We start from the raw sequence: 16,564 nt of genomic DNA on the forward strand, positions 1-16,564 counted from the left end.
CCCCCCCCCCTTTCCATATATTCACAACTTTACTTTTTTTTCTCATGCCTTTTCTCTTATTCATAAACATCTGTCTGTTGGGAAAAAGATGTGGCAGTTTGCTTCCTTGAAGATTTACAGCCTTGATAATCCTGTGGAGCAGTTCTACTTTATCCTGTAGGGTTGCTACGAGTCAGAGTCCACTCAACAGTGTGTTCTTTTGGTATAGAATAATGAGGTAGATGGGGTGGGCAGGTGAGGCCCTTTTTAGGTGGTAACTTTCTATTTAAATTCTGGGTATATGTAAGAACAACAATACAGCAAACAGAGAAGAGTACCCTAGGCATAGGGAATAGCAGGTGCAAAGTAAGGCTCTGACTCAGGAAGCGTTGGCAACAATTCGGGAACTCAAGGAAGGCCAGTGTGGTTTGTAGGATAGTGAGAAGAGGTAGAGGTAGGTACGCCTTAGAGGCCATGGTAAGGAGTAGTTTTTCTTCTAAGTGTGAGCGTGTGTTGTTAAAGAATTTCAAGCATCAAAAAAATGTAAATTTTATTTTTAAGAGAAAAGCTTCATTTTGTTCAGTTATTGTAATGCTATATTAATGTATGATTTTTGGATAAAACAGTGAGTTTATTTAAGGGACAGAACTTATGAACAAAACTTCCATTGACATCTGTTTATGTGAACAAGCTTTCTTTATGCTTACATTAAAAAAGAAGAAATAATAAAAGGAAAAGAAAATTTAAGTTTCAGTTGATGCTAACTAATCCTGTCTCTTTCTAGTAAGTAATGTTAATTCACAGATACACTAACCAGTTGCAGTAGGGGTGGGGAGATTAGAAAACTCTATCCATTTCATTGGAGTCCTTGTGTGGAGCTGTGGGTTAATGCGCTGGACTGCAAAGTCAGTTTGAACTGCAAGGTCGGCGGTTCAAGCTCACCAGCCACTCCTTGGAAACCCTTTGCAGGGTTGCTATGGGTCAGAACCAACTCAACAATTACAAAAAACATCCATTTTGCTAATGATGGATAAAATCTCAATAAAATGGTACTTACTTTGTTTACTTTATCAGTTATGTACTAATACAAATTATAATGATGACTTAATTCAGTAGAAAAGTATATTTAACACATAGACCCTGTGACCATTTGTGTGTTGTTGTTAGGTGATGTTGAGTTGATTCTAACTCATAGCAGCCCTGTACACAACAGAACGAAACACTGTCTGGTCCTATGTCATACTCACAACAGTTGTTGCACTTGAGCCCTTTGCTGCTGCTGCTGAGCTAGTCCAACCTGTTGGGGGTCTTCCTCTTAGCTAACTTTCCACTTTACCAAGTCCCCTTCTGGGACTAGGCCCTCCTAATAATATGTCTGAAATATGAGAGACAAAGTCTCACCATCTTGGCTTCTAAGGCATTCTGAATGGCTGTCCTTTTTCCGACACAGATTTGCAATGATTAAGTCATTGGTCTTGGAAAATTATATCATGCGATCTCCAGCATCATTTCTATCATCAAGGTCATATTTTCCAACTACTTAACCTTCTTTGTTTCCAACCTTTGCATTTCAATCGCCAGTAATTATCAATACATCTTGATTGCGTGTTTGATCAATTTCAGACAGAATGCTGGTAGAATTGTTGAGTTTCATCATCACTGGCTTTAGTGGTTGATGTGTAAATATGAATAATAGTGGTATTAACTAGTTTTCCTTGTAGGTGTATGGATATTATCCTATCACAGACAGTGTTGTACTTCAGTGCAGATCTTGAAATGTTCATTCTTTTTGATGAATGCTATGCGATTCCTCTTGAACTTGTTGTTACCGGCATAGTAAATCAAATGTTGTCAGATTCAGAATGGCCAGTACCAATCCATTTCAGCTCACTGATGCCTAAGATATCAATGTTTATTTGTTCCATTTCATTTTGACAACTTCAAATTTTCCTAGATTCATACTTCGTACATTCCATGTTCCAATTATTAATGGATGTCTGCAGTTGTTTATCCTCATTTTGAATGGTGTCCCATCAGCAAACAAGGCCATATTCCATTCACGTCATCACATTCAACTCCACTTTGAGAAGTCAGCTCTTTCCCAGTCATATTTTGAGTGCCTTCCAACCTGAAGGGCTCATCTTCTAGCACTGTATCTGGTGCTATTCAATATTCGTTTCATCTTCTGGCACCATATCTGACAATGTTCTGCTATTATTCATAACGTTTTCAGTAGCTAACCATTTAAAAATAGTCAGCCTTTGCAACCTTAGTCTGGAAGCTCCGCTGAAACCTGTCCACCGTGGGAGACCCTGTCAGCATTAGAAATACCAGGGGCATAGCTTCCAGCATAACAGTAACATGCAAACCACAACAGTAGGACAAGTGGTGGCTTATAGACATAGGGACAACTTTATAACAAGCATGTACCAAAAAACTCTGAAGTCTTAATTCAAATACAGAAATAATATGATGGTAAACAGAGAAACATTGAAGTTGTCAATGGCTTAATTTTGCTTGGATCCACAATCAGCTCTTATGGAAGCAGCAGTCAAGAAATCCAAGGACACATTGCTGTAGGCAAATTATGCTGCACCTTTTAAGTATGTCGAAGAGCAAGGGTGTCAGTTTGAGGACTAAGGTGCACCACACTCAAACCATGGTATGTTTCATTGTCTCATGTGCATGTGAAAGTTGGACAATGAATAAGGAAAATCACAGAAGAATTGATATACTTGAATTACTGTGTTGGAGAAGAATATTGAGAGTACCATGGACTGCCAGAAGGACAAACAAATCTGTCTTGTAAGAAGTACAACTGGAATGATCTTAGAAGTAAAGGTGGGGAGACTTCGTCTTTTACTCTATGGACATGTGGTCAGGAGTGACCAGTCCCTGGAGAGTGACACTGGTGAAACGGAAGTTCAGAGAAAAAGGAGAAGACCGCCCCCCTCACCCCCAACAAGATGGATTGACCCAGTGGTTGCAGTAATGGGCTGCTTCATTCTGTTGTACGTATGATTGCTATGGGTCACAACTAACTGGTCGCCACCTTAGCAACAACATCCATGGTTTTGTTTCAAAGGGCTTTGAACATAAACCTATACGTTGTTTGTTGTTAAGTACACCAGGGTTGGTTCCGACTCATAGCGACCCTGTGTAGGGTTTCTGAGGCACGTCTGGTCAGTTTGAACCACCAACCTTACAGTTAGGAACCCAGTGCTTAATCCTATAATGCCACACCAGGACCCCAAAGCAATATGGGGAGCAGGAAATAGAAATAAGGGTTCCAGGAGAAAAACAAGGAAGACTCTATTAATGTATTTTTTTAAAAAATGGATGATGGTTCATGTTAGTGCAGTGATATTTAGAGTTCACTGTATATAATTTAGACAGTGTTTGTGATTTTTATTTAAAATGTTCATTATATACTATGTACTGAAAATTCATTCTGTCTTAGCATTTAAACTCACAATGTAAAATTTAAGATGTGGGACAACTTAAACATGTGTGACAGGGTTCAAAGTTGGGTATATGGGACCAGAAAAAGGTGAGGGAAGCTGGTGGCACTTTGGTCTTAGGTGGTGGCAGTGAGAGTGGAGAGGCATGGGAAGTTTTGAATGTATTTTTGAGGTATAGTAGATGAATGACTAGTTGATTTAGTTGTGGAGTGTAAGAGAAAGAGGAATCACGGAGCACTTGTAGAACTTGGCTTATGTATCTGCGGATATGATGATGTATGTGCCGGGTAAGGGTTTGTTTAGTGGGAGGGATGTAAGAGCGCTGGTTGTCTCCTGGGAATTTTAGACCTGCTTTGACATGTCCAAGTGGAAATGGCAAGTAGGCAGCTGGATCTGTGAGTGCGGCTAGGAAGGCCTGGGCTATAGGTACCAGGGAAGGATGTCTTCAGCTCAGATAGCCTTAATGCATGGACTTTTGTAATCTCCCTTGTTTTAGATGCTTGTCTTTCACTCATCAGAACTGGTTTCTCCACCCACCCTCCATTTTTTTTGTGAAGTTTAGAGACATTATTAGACCTTATCAGAAGCCCTGATGGCACAGTAGTTACAGCACTCATCTGTTAACCGAAAAGGTTGACAGTTCAAACCCACTGGCTGCTCTGAGAGAAAGATGAGGTAGTGTGTTTCTGTAAAGATTACAGTCTTGGAAACCTTATGAGGCAGTTCTCCTCTCTCCTGCAGGGTTGCTATGCATTGGAATTGACTCCAAGGCAACACATTTGGCTTGGTTTGGGCTAGATTTTTATCCTTACTGGTCTTTTTGACACTGTGCCAGATTATCAGAATGAAAGGTATGAAAGTGAGGACGAATTGAATCATTGACAGAGAACATTGGCTTTCAAACTTTTTGACAGCAACTGATTTTGTATTACAGTTGTGTGTTTATACATAGGCATATATTTGAGCCTATGAATATGTACTTGCAGGCATTTGTTCATAAAAAACAAACTGACATTTCACAGAGCTGTACTTTTTTTTACTACCCAAGATGTACTCTATTTCATTTAAAAAAGTAATAGTTGTTGCAAACCGGACTGATTTAAAAACTCCTTAATGAATTGTGGTTCACAGTTTGATCAACCCCAATTGAAATGTTTTACTTTCTTGGTATCAAATGTCCCAGTATTTTGCTGTTATTTTATTCCTAGTTACTTTGCTTTTAACCTGCTTTCCAACCTTCTGTTTCTTTTGGCCTTTTTTAGCTGAGATCTGTGCCTTATAAATATATGAGAAAGCTTCAAAAAGTCAGTGGAAAAATTCCATAATCTTTTAATTCCATTTGTCCTCGAATTTTCTGAAGCCCCCTTGTATAAAGAGAAGATCATGACATGGGTGGGGTGCTGTCCTTAGATAAGCTTTGTTTCCATTTTCTGAAAATGTAGAGTGTAGGATTCTCTCCTAGAATTATTTCTGTAAGTGTAATAATGTTCTCTGATTGGTGAATTATTCACCTAAGCATTGACTATTCATAAATCTTCTGCACAGTTGATAATTTTCTAATTCAATTTTTCAATTCCCCCCAAACCCAAAAACCTACAACCATATCTAACCATGAAAAAAGCATCAAAACAAAAACAAACCCAAATTGAGTGAGGGTTTCAATTGGTATGGACTCATGGATATTTATTTTATGCTTTGGGTTGTAATCTAATACTAAGTTTGCCCTGCTGTTTTAAAGTTATTCTTATTTATGAAGCCTTTAATCTTTACACATTTTCCAAACCTTTTTATGACTTAAATTTTTATTACCACCTCACAGTGCCAACTCTTAGTGATGGTAAGGTGGACTTGAAGTCAATAGAACGAACCCTTAAATGTTAAACATGAATGCATTTTCTCTGGAAGTACCCAAAAGGAAAAACAGCTACTAATTTGGGACTTGAAAAATAAACCTGACCATAAAAACAGAATCTCAGTGTGTTCTAAGAAAAAGATAGGTGGAACTGACAACTGCCCCTGTAGGGAAATGTAGATAGTGAAGTTTTTGTGTTTCACTTCCAGGGCTGCCCAAGATGGGGCCAGAACCTAGCTGCCGTGAATCCCTAGGTGCAGTGTTCTAGAGCAGCTTGGCCTTTTATCTGAAAACCCAGTTTGGGGAAGCTTTCAGGGTAATTGGCCTCATTGAAGTTTGTGTTTATATTATCCTAACTTCATCTTCTGCAGAGGCTATGTAATTGTATTTGGTTGAAAGCCAGAAAAGCAATATTTGAAAAAACTTTCCCCTCTTTCCTCTCCCTTCCTATTTTTCTCCTGGGTGTTCTCAAATTTCAGCCGTGTTCTCTTCCTTTCCTGAGAAAGAAGCATTGCTGTGGGGGATTCAGTGTTGAGAGCAAACGAGAGCTGACTTTTCTGTACAGACGTCTCTGATACCTCCTTTTTTTCCTCTGTGTGCTTGTTAGATTATGGTATGTTTAATCACTGGCAGAGTATGAATAGTATATTATTTCAGTGTCTAAAGGTGGTCATAAAAGTCATAAAGACTGACTAGCTACTGACAATGTCTGTGAAACGATTTAAAACATTTAAAAAATAAAATTACTTTTATCTGATTAGTAACAGCAGCAAAAAAACGTGTTTTCCCGAAACGGTTTAAGTCTGTTACAGGCAGATCCTGAGTCAGAACATGAATATCTTGTTAAGCTTTCAGAGACATACTGAAAGATATAATTGCAGACAATAAATGACATAATCTTTGGGGGAAACTTCTTTTTGGCAGTGAAGGGGATCTCAGAGCCCCCACAGCGAGTGGAACTACTTTACACTTTTCTTTGTTCTCTTGAAGAAATTGAAAGCAGTGTGTTTTTTTTTAAAAACAAAAACAAGTTCTTTTATCATGTGGTCTTCATACTTCTGAACTTGAATGTGCACTCCCTAGAGTTCAGTCTTGGAACTCTCTCTGTTACTACTTTGTCATCTGTTGTGTTGGGTTTTTAAACATATGAGGAAGTTGACTGCAGGCTGTTATGTCTTCTGACCAGTTGTCTCACCTGGTTCTAGACTGTTCTGTTGCCTCCAGAGGTCTTCCTTTGAGTAGCCTTCAGGTGTCAAAAAATTAGTTGTCCTGAACTGAGCTCCTTGGCTCCTTCCCTGTCCTTTTCTATCCTCCCACAGCTGCTTTTGCAGTAGCGTCATCCCTCGTGGTGAATGACAGCACTATGCATTCATTTATCTAGCAACGACATTGGGATGCCGTTCTTGACTCTGCATGCTGTCACACCTCCAGGTATATATATCTGGATCTTCTTCTTCCAGTGGTCTCCCCATCTCCCATTTTATAGCTACTGAGCTTGTTTACATTCCCACCAGAGCTGATGCATTTAAAACATACATCATTTCCTCTTGAAAACAAACGTTTCCTGTGGACCACGTGACCTCCAGACTAAAGTGCAGACTCCTGAGTTAAGTGTAGTTGCTCTCCTCTTCAGCCTTCACCCCATACTGTGTCTGTCCTCCCTACATTCAGACTGCGCTCAGTTTTTTGCTGCATCACTCTTCTCTGCTGACTACACCCTTCTCCTGGCTAACCCTCTTAGTTCAGATTCGTGTGGCACCCTGGCGCTTGATCTCCTGCTCTGAAATTGCCTTTCTCAGCATACTCAAGTCCTGTCTGAGTCTCAGTCATCTTTGATTTCCCAGCACTCAAACCTGGTACCTGAGGTGTAGAGGACCTTCGGTAAAAAACTTAGGTAAAGGACTGTTAAACTGGAATGGAAATTCATGTTTTTGAATGTAGGTCTTTTAACTGATTACTTGTTATGCTTCCCATGTTCATTTCATATCCACGCCCCAAACCATATTTGCCAATAAAACCATAGTTTTAGTTTTAACTGTAGTAGAGTTTGTGGCTTTTTAATTGGGTCTTTGCAGTTGGTGTGTTTTTAAAGGGAATGGGTGATTCGCTTTGTCCGGGTGTACCCCATGGGACTGTCTACAAGGTTGTTTGGGTTTGGAAGGTTAAGAGTGAATGAATTCAATTAGGGTCTTCATGGATACAAATGTAAAATGAATTTTCTTTGGTTGCAAAAGACCTCATAGTTTAAGTATTTTCCTTAACTAAGCAGGGTTCTTATTAAAATTGTTTTCAATCCATAAAACCCTTCTCAGGGTTTTATGTTGTGAAATATCTAGCAAAGGGTTTTGACCCTTCCTTTGTAATTATTTAGCCCTTAATTGAAATCACTTAGCAAAATAGTAGTTTTGTAGTTTTGTACAATAGCATCAGTATCTTAGTTTTGGTTTTCATTGAAAGTCTTACTTCATCTACCTGTAACTTCCTGGGGTGCCAGGGGTGATTAGAGTTTGTGTATTTAGAAAAATATATTTGAAGCTTTGATAATTCAAGGCACATTTGGAAGCATTTGTCAAAAATAACTAATGTCAGTATTCCATTCCTTAAATGAACACAAGTAGAATTGAAGTTTTGAGAGGGTGGATGATTATTGTATGGAAATGTGAATCCAACTTTTGGACCTCTGTGTTCATATCACCGTACACGTTATTTTAGACTAAAAGTTTATTTTAAGAAAAGTGGTTTAACCTTAAAAGTCCAACTGTGTGCTGTCTTCATTTCATATGCCACTCAGTGGCATGACTGATAATCTGTTGCTCTGTGTCACAATATTTAACAGTAAAATAGTTCCATGGAATTCATTCTGTCAACTGTGTATTCTGAAGAAAGAATCAGCCCCAAAAAACTTGCCCAGGAGATTATAACTTAAAAAATACATAAAAGACTGGTAAGAAACTTATTTCAGGCAAGAGGAAGAGAAAACTACTGTAAGCAGGAAGAGAGACTTCGGTGGTTGCCACTGGGACTCAACATCTTTGGGGAAGCTTATGGTCATGGGTGAGCTACCATTTGGTTATTTGAGATTTTGATTGGGCCTTGTGCTTTGGATTGCTCGACTTGTCTTGGTTTGGTTGATGAGAAAAAAAGGTACGTTTTTAGATCGAGCCCATAGTTTGAGCTGTGTTGTGGATTATTAATTCTGTAAAGGTGTTCTAGACACCAAGATTTCCCCTACTTAAAAGGGGGTGAAGTTTAGGATTGCACGCTTCGAAAGAGAAATATAATTTCCCAAGGCATTGTCCTCTGTCTAGGAGTATCAATATTAAGATAATAGGATCCCTTGAGAGCTTATTACTGTAATTTTAAATGAATTGTCATTAAATTATTAGTAGGTTGTTAAATCTTCCACCTATGAAATACGACTCTCAAGGAATAATGACTTTCCTCCAATAAATGTAACAAAAGAATATCACTTTACAAATAATTGCCTTGCTGGTAGTCTAGACAGTTTTCAAAGATGTCGCTGAACCCAGTGAATATATTTTTGGAGCCATTGTTTTAGAATTGCCTTTATTACCAGTTTATGAAAGAAAGAAGTTTTCTTTGCTTATTGTATCCCTACTCAACATTTTCTCCCAAAGTAGCGGGATGGTGATTTTGAACCAGCCTCTTTTGATTATGAAAATTCTTTGAAATAAAATATAAAATGCATTGAAAATTTTAATTATTTTAAAATTAGGAGTGTTCTTTTTATTCCTCCTCTAAAAACCTTCTAGTAAAATTGCTGTTACAGGAAGATGATCATAGTTATTGTGCGGTCTTGTTTTCTCTGATACATATTTGGGAGTGTCAAGGGAATATGCACATTTCTGTTTGAGAAATATGAGCTTAGTGCCTTGTCTGCTTATTTCCTTTTCTCTCGCTGCTTTTTTTTCCATTTTTTTTAACCAGTTTGTTCAAGTATTTCATCAAGTAACTGTTGGCTAAAACTAAGCATCTCCTATGAGAAAGATGATTTAGCATCTCCAGTTTGACCAGAGGGGGATACACTGCTGCACTTACCTGAACGTTGTTACCAGAGAACAGCTCCAGTAAAAAAACACAGGACTTGTGGCCTCCCAAGCTGACTGTTGTGAAAATGTGCGTAATCAATAATTCATCTTATCAGTGCCATGCCTTGTACAACATTGACTTTCAGGGTTGTACTGTGTTGTGGATGTTGGTTCTTTTAGCTGCCACTAAATTATTTATAATAGGTGAAGTTTAGCTTAAATAACAATCCAGACAATGTTCCAGTTGATAATTTTGACAGATCTGTACTGTTTGTGGTATGAATTTTTGGTGAAATAATTCTTCTGGGCTCATGATTAATCTGTATCTCTTGAAGCGAGGCCATTTTCACTCCAGTTAATCTGTTAAAAATGGAATTGAAATAACTGTCTTTCATTATACCTTAATGATTTCAGAAATAGTTTTACATACATCGTCCTTAAACCACCAGGTGTATATGTGGTGGTATCCCCATTTTTTAAATGAAGAAAGAAGTTCATGAAAAGATAAAGCCATTTGTTTAAGATTACAGAGTTAGGATGGGGCAGTACTGGCATGGAACCCTAGATGTCCTCTCTCTGGATAATATTCATCTACCTGTTCCTGGTGTGGCACTGCAGGATAAAGTGCTAGACTGCAAGATTGTTTGAATCGCAGGGTTGGCAGTTCAGACTCACCAGCCACTCCTCGAAAACCCTATTCAGGGTCACTATGAGTTGGAATTGACTTGTCACCCTGTACCCCAAATCCCTTTCCAATATTACTCTTTGTGCTTGAGAACCTAACTCTGTTTTCCGTGGAGAACACTTGCTTTCCCATGTGGATCTTCCACATGCACACAGAACTCTGATGTTGGATCCGCTGCACTTAATGAAATCATCCCAGTCAAGCTCATTACTCCTCATAGGCAGGGGAGGTGGCCAGGGGTATTGTCTATGTCATTGCATTGAGAGGGCTCAATCAGGCCGAATTTGAGTTCTGGAACATAGCATCCCCACTCTTCCCCTGCCATGGCTTTACATTCGGAGTCCTTTTTCAAGTAAGACTTTGTAATCTATGAACACCTGTCCCATCATGGGTCTACTAGGCTCAATGATGGCAAATTTACATCTGCATCCAGTGAAAGTTTTAGTTGGTGCAGGTGAGGACCACTGTATTGGTCTGCCTTAGCTGACAGCTCGTTCTGTAGCCTTGGTAAAACACATCAGTGAAACCGACTTTTCACCACCTTGGGCCTGTACATTGGCCCTGATGTCAACACTCCATGCACTGTCTGTGGGAGCCAGTCCGCTTTTCTTCCCCCACCTAGAACCTTGTCCGTGTGAGGCTTCCAGCTCCCTTGCTCTTTCAGCCACTGAATCCCTGTCAGGTGCCACCCTGAGTGGATTCAAGACGAGCTTACCTTTTCCCTGCCCTTCCCTTTACCTGTCTCAGCATCAGTTGTTTTCTATGAAAACAGTGGATTGGTTGGGTTTTGTGCAGGGTCTTGGGTTAGAGCCACAATGGATTTGAGGATGAATATTTTCTTTTGGTTTTCTGTATTTTGTACATTAATAATCAACAGTGGAAAGAGAGAAAAAAAAACCAACAACAACAACAACAGCAACCTGTTGCTAAAGTAAAATAGGTTGGAAAATGCACTGCTTTTCCAACTAGATAGTCTTGATTTCTGTAGAAAGAGACTGAAGTCTAGGATCCATGCATGGAAACTACTGAATTCGTTAGTATCTGTACCCTTTATTATTTAGTAGAATTATAGGGTCTTTAGCAAATCCCTGAAAGAGTGAGCATGACTCTTAAAAGAAAAGGAATTTATATTCTAAACTTCACAGAGTTGAGTCTTCAATAATATTTCACTGAGTCCTGCTGTGGTACTGTAGGATAAACAATGGATTGCTGACCGCAAGGTCGGCTGTTCAGACCCGTTGGTCATTCCTCGGAAAACCTATACGGTTGCTATGAGTCAGAACCAATATGATAGCACTAAGGAGCTCTGGTAGCATAGTGGTTACGAATCGGGCTGCTGTCTTCAGGGTCAGCAGTTCGAAACTACCAGCTGTTCCGCGGGAGAAAGATGAGGCTTTCTGCTCCCGTAAAGATTTACAGCTTCGGAAACCCTGTACGGGGTCGCTATGAGTCGGAACCGACTCCACAGCACATAACAACAACAACAACATGCTAGACAAGTCCTGGGTAGTGTAAATGGGTAACACACTTGGCTGGTAACTGAAAGGTTGACAGTTTAAGTATACCCAAAGATGTCTTGGAAGAAAGGCTTGGTGATCTACTTCTAAAAATTGAGCCATTGAAAACTCTGTGGAGCATAGTTCTTCTCTGATATATTCGGAGTTGCCATGAGTCAGAATAGACTCAAGGGCAACTGATGTGCTAGATAGGTGCTTTAATTTTGTGTTATTTCTTTGTGTTAGCATCCATTTTCATTTGGTTACAGAGCTTTTGAGGTACTCTGGAAAATGTAACTGTGGAATTTTAAGATTACTTTGCAGAACATATGACGTCGTAACAGTGTGCTGAGAGGTTGCCTTTAGTCCTCAGACTTGCTATCTTGTTAGCTTGCTTTGCTTTGTGATTAAATATTTTCAGCTCAAGTAACAGAAAATCCTGACTCAACCAGCTCAAACAATAAAGGATGTATTATGTCACCTGACAAGAAGCCTAGGAGGCAGGGTGGTTCTGGGGTTAGCTTATTCAGCAGCTTAGAGTCATCACTAGAGAGTCAGGTTCTTTGTCCCTGTTTTGTTGTGCTGTGGTCAGTGTGCTGTCTGCTCCCCTTAGAGTTGCAGAAGGGTTACAGGGGGGCCTCCTTCTTAGAAACAACCCTCAGCAGAGCACCCCTTATATCTCACAGGTCAAAACATGGGTCCCCTACTATGGGAAGGATCCATCCTGATGTAGCTCTGTACGATAATCACTGTGGACCACAAGGTCAGTTTGAACTGCAAATGGGTTGGTGGTCCAAATCCACTAGCCGCTCGTTGGAAACCCTATACAGGGATGCTGTGAGTTGGAACCAGGTTGCCGACACTTAAAAACAACAACTATGGGAGGGGGAGTCCTGGTTTGGCACTACAGGATAAGCACTGGACTGCTAACCTCTAGGTCGGTAGCTGAAATCCATCAACAGCTCTTCGGAAACCCTATACAGGGATGCTGCCAGTCGGCACTGACTGTACGGCACTTTACCACGGCCAGTACTATGGGAAGGAGAGTGGAATGGAAATAAGAACCACAGGGAGGAAGTGGGAAAACTATTGTTATAAGGATGGACTTGCAGCCTTTGAGATGAAATAAAGTCTCATTTGTTGAAAGTAAAACTGATGATTTTGTCCTATAAACCTGCACTCAACTCACAATAAAATGTTACAAAAAATTAAAAAGGGGCCCCTAGCTTTGGTGCGGCACTATGGGCTAATGCGCTGGATTGCAGTTGGCTGAACTGTAAAGTTGGCAGTTCAAGCTCACCAGCTGCTCCTCGAAAACTGTATCCAGGTTTGCTGTGGGTCAGAACCAACTTGATAGCACAAAACAACAACAACAACAACAACAACTCACCATGAGAAGGAGCTCTGGTAGCAGAAATGGTTAAGTACTCAGCTGCTAACCCAAAGGCTGTTTGAACCACCTATGGGCTGTGAGGGAGAAAGACCTGACCATCTGCTTACGTAAAGATCACAGCCTAGAAAGGCCTGTGTAGCAGTTTTACTCTTACATGGGGCCACAACGAGTCGGAGTGGATTCGATTGTGCCCAAACAGCACCACTCACACTAGACCAGTCATCCGCCTAGGGAGTGGTGTTACCACCATGATTAAGCTTGCCCACAGGGTGAACCTAAGTCACAAGAGAACGCCCAGCCAGTGTGGGAGAAAGGGGGAAAGGATGGTGGACACGCCAGACAACTCTGAATTAGTCAGGTAAGCAGAACGAAGGGATGAGAGGCCTAGAGCAGGGCTTCTCAGAGAGAAGTCCCCGGATCTGCAGAATCAGCATCTCCTGGGAACTTGTTAGATTAGCAGGTTCTCAGACCCCACCCAGACCGACTGAATCAGAAGCTCTAGGAGAGAGGCCCTTCAGGCTGTTTAATAAGCCCTCCAGGTGATGGTGATGCACCGAAGAAATCACATTTCAAAAATAGTTCCTTTTTTTTAAAAAAAAAAACAAAAAACCCCCCACCATTTATTATGTTTGCAGCTGTTGAAAACATACACAGTAACACATAGACTTGTGCAACACTTTCTCCATGTACAGTTCTGTGATGTTGATTATGTTCTTCAAGTGCTGTAGTCATTGTCTCCCTCCTTCCTTCACCACTAGCATGAACTCACTGCCCCCCCTAAGTTTCAGAGTATACTTTTATTGAAGGTTGAGTCCCGAGAGGCAGAAACAGTTTTGTCGGTAAAACATTGGGGGTAGAAGTTGGAAGATGGAGGCTATTTTTTAGCTTTGCTTACCAATTCTAGCCTGGGATTTTAGCCGACTTAGAATACATCCACATTTTCTTCATACAGTCTCAGGTTTCAGCTCACAGATCCAGTTACTCTAAAAGAGTTCTGTCATTGTGTATGGGGAGGTGGGTAACAGGCTAAACTTTAGTGTCCAACTGTTGGGGGTCCAACATACCCTAGCATGCCTGGTAAACAGGTGGGTTAGGCCACCATCAATCAGTTTCCACGGGAGAACTGAGAAACTTTCTCAGGGATAATTCATTCATTATAAGGGAAGGGAGTCTGGCAGGAAACCTTGGCTCAGTAACAAAAAGTCTCAGTTATTGGATGGGAGTGGCCATTCACAGTACAGGGTGGTGTGTGTACTCAGATCTGTCTCCTGACCCAGCCCCCTGTGGACATAGGGCTGAGTGGTTGTGTGTGTGTGTGTAGAGGAGCATTAGGAAGTAGATAAGTAAAAACTGAAAAACAATATTTTAATAAACTTTTTGCCCCAAACTAGGATGGGTGGAAGCAGCTCCCATACCTCCCACACTGAAGGGGGGACTTCCATGTCTTGCTTTTCCATCTCACTTGGCAGCAGAGCCCCCAAGTGCCCGAGTGTGGGTGTTGTACAGCAGATGTGTTGGAAGAAGTAGCAGGGGTGGTGCCCAGGGGGCAGAGTGGGGCCCTGAGGAGACAACTGGGAGCCTGAGAGAAGAAACAAACTTAGGCTGAGCCTTCCCACCCAAACCACAGTCTGGGGCTTCCCTGCGGCTCCATTGTGGTGAGCGTGGGGACTTTAGCCAGACGAAGAAAGGAGGAAGGAACCCAAATTTAAATGTGACCAGCAGGACTCATTTATGAGTCCTTGTAGGGTCCCCTCACCTCTCTTTCTGCTCCCTAAGCTCTGGGGCTCCCAGGAAATGCCTTTTTGGTCCTAGGCTGGTTAGAGCTATGCAGATCTGTTTCAATTTTGGATTGTCAGTCTCCCGGCATCAGCAGCTACAAGCCCCACAGATTGTCTGCCCAACATGTTGAATAAACCTGGTCTTTTGGTCAAATGGATATTTATTTCTAAAGTTATTTCTGAGCATATCGTGTGGGAACCTATCCAAAGGAATTCTTTTCTTTATTTGACTTACCCAAACCGTGAGTGCTGAGGGGCAAGTATTTGTGTGCATGCTTGTGCGTGTGTGTTTTCTTGTGGGAAATTAGTGGGAAGATTTTTTTAAAGACTATTGAATATATCCTGAAGCTTAATGAGAAAATAGGCAAAACCATGAAATCAAACCACATTCCTTTGATTAAAATTCAGATAAATACAGCTACTGAAACTGCCGAGAGGCTGTATGTACTGTGATGTGTGTGTGTGTGATTATCTGAGACTTGTTTCTTTACCAATTTAAAGTTAGCAAATGAATCCCTGTGAGTTGATCAGATTGCTAGAGCAGATCCCCTTGGGCCATTCGTTGGTTATGGTGGGAGAGTCCTTTGGTTGTTTCTTTGAAAATGCTTGAATCAAGATGAGTCTGGATCTGCACTCATATATTTTAGCCCAGATTTTCCCCTCATGAGACGTTTTCATAGTTTTAACCAGCATCATCCAGGTGTGTAATTGTGCTGTCTATAAGGGATAACTGCTGTTGCTGTGAATTTTAATACTTCACATTTTAGTTTGCTTTCAGGTGGATAAATGTCACACCCCAATTGCCTGTTAGTCCGACTTTCATGTAACTTAATTAGCAGATTCATGTTTTGGGAAAATCTGATTTGTGATTCTGAAATTGGTTACAGTTGGCGTAATTCATGGGTAATTACGTGTCTTCATAGTGACTTCTCTAGTCGTTAAGAGAGAGGGTAATTTGAGGTTGAAATGTGAGAATGAAAAGGAGAATGCACTTGCTCTTTAGTCCTTAATCTTTTGATCCATTTAACCTGAGTTGTAAATTCAAAGCTTCATTTTAATTTGAAAGTATGTTTAGGTAGTTGGGAAGCATTTTGATTAATTCACTACTTTTAGACCATTATGAAGGGAGGAAATTTATCTCTAAAATTTACCTGATCCCGCAAACTTCTTAAGGTCATCTTGAGTCCATTAAAGTTATGTTGCTCCTCATTGGAGGCCAGAATTCTAGGTCTGTAAAATAAGCTTACAACCTGAACAAAACCAGCACTAAAAAGCCAACAAAACTCAGCTTAGAGCCCAAGTCCTAGGTTCTGTCCTTGCCAAGTTCAGGCTACATTTTGGGCGTCTGGAATAGGGCTTCTGCAAGTACAGGTATCAAGTGACTGGGTTTCTTGTGGAATTTCAGGCCTGTCACTTAAATGAACACACAGTAGACACTATTTGCAATTTCTTTTTATTTCTGCTTTTGAATTAGGGTTAAAAGGAGAAACTGGAGGAGAGAGATGTTCCATGGGACTGAAACACGTGTAGTATTGAACTTAAAAAACAGAAGGGAAATAGAATAGGTGTAAACTAGTAAAGGAAGGAAGAGAAAACAAACATCTAGAGAGCCTGAACTGTGGGCATTATTCACTTTTTAGGGCTTTTGATCAGGTGGATGATGATTATAGGTGTTAATCATATGAAATTCAATCATCAGTCTTTTGATGTCATTGATCCATGCCAGATTTTTGGTCCTCTGTATTTATTTATGTGGTCAGTTAAAATGAATTTTACTCATATAAGTATGATTAAGGGAAAACCAAACCAAACCAATTGCTGTAGAGTTGATCCCATGTGTGCCATAGTAGAACTGTTCCAGAGGATTTTTA

The 16,564-nt window shown here is 40.5% G+C and overlaps 1 protein-coding gene across 1 annotated transcript in view; it reads left to right on the plus strand.

The window, feature by feature from the left end:
- The window catches only part of KIAA0922 (KIAA0922 ortholog), a 218,992-nt gene that overhangs the window by 13,841 nt on the left and 188,587 nt on the right, over positions 1-16,564 (plus strand). The window lies entirely within an intron of this gene.

Source organism: Chrysochloris asiatica, unplaced genomic scaffold, assembly GCF_000296735.1.
Source record: "Chrysochloris asiatica unplaced genomic scaffold, ChrAsi1.0 scaffold00329, whole genome shotgun sequence".
Classification (NCBI taxonomy): domain Eukaryota; kingdom Metazoa; phylum Chordata; class Mammalia; order Afrosoricida; family Chrysochloridae; genus Chrysochloris; species Chrysochloris asiatica.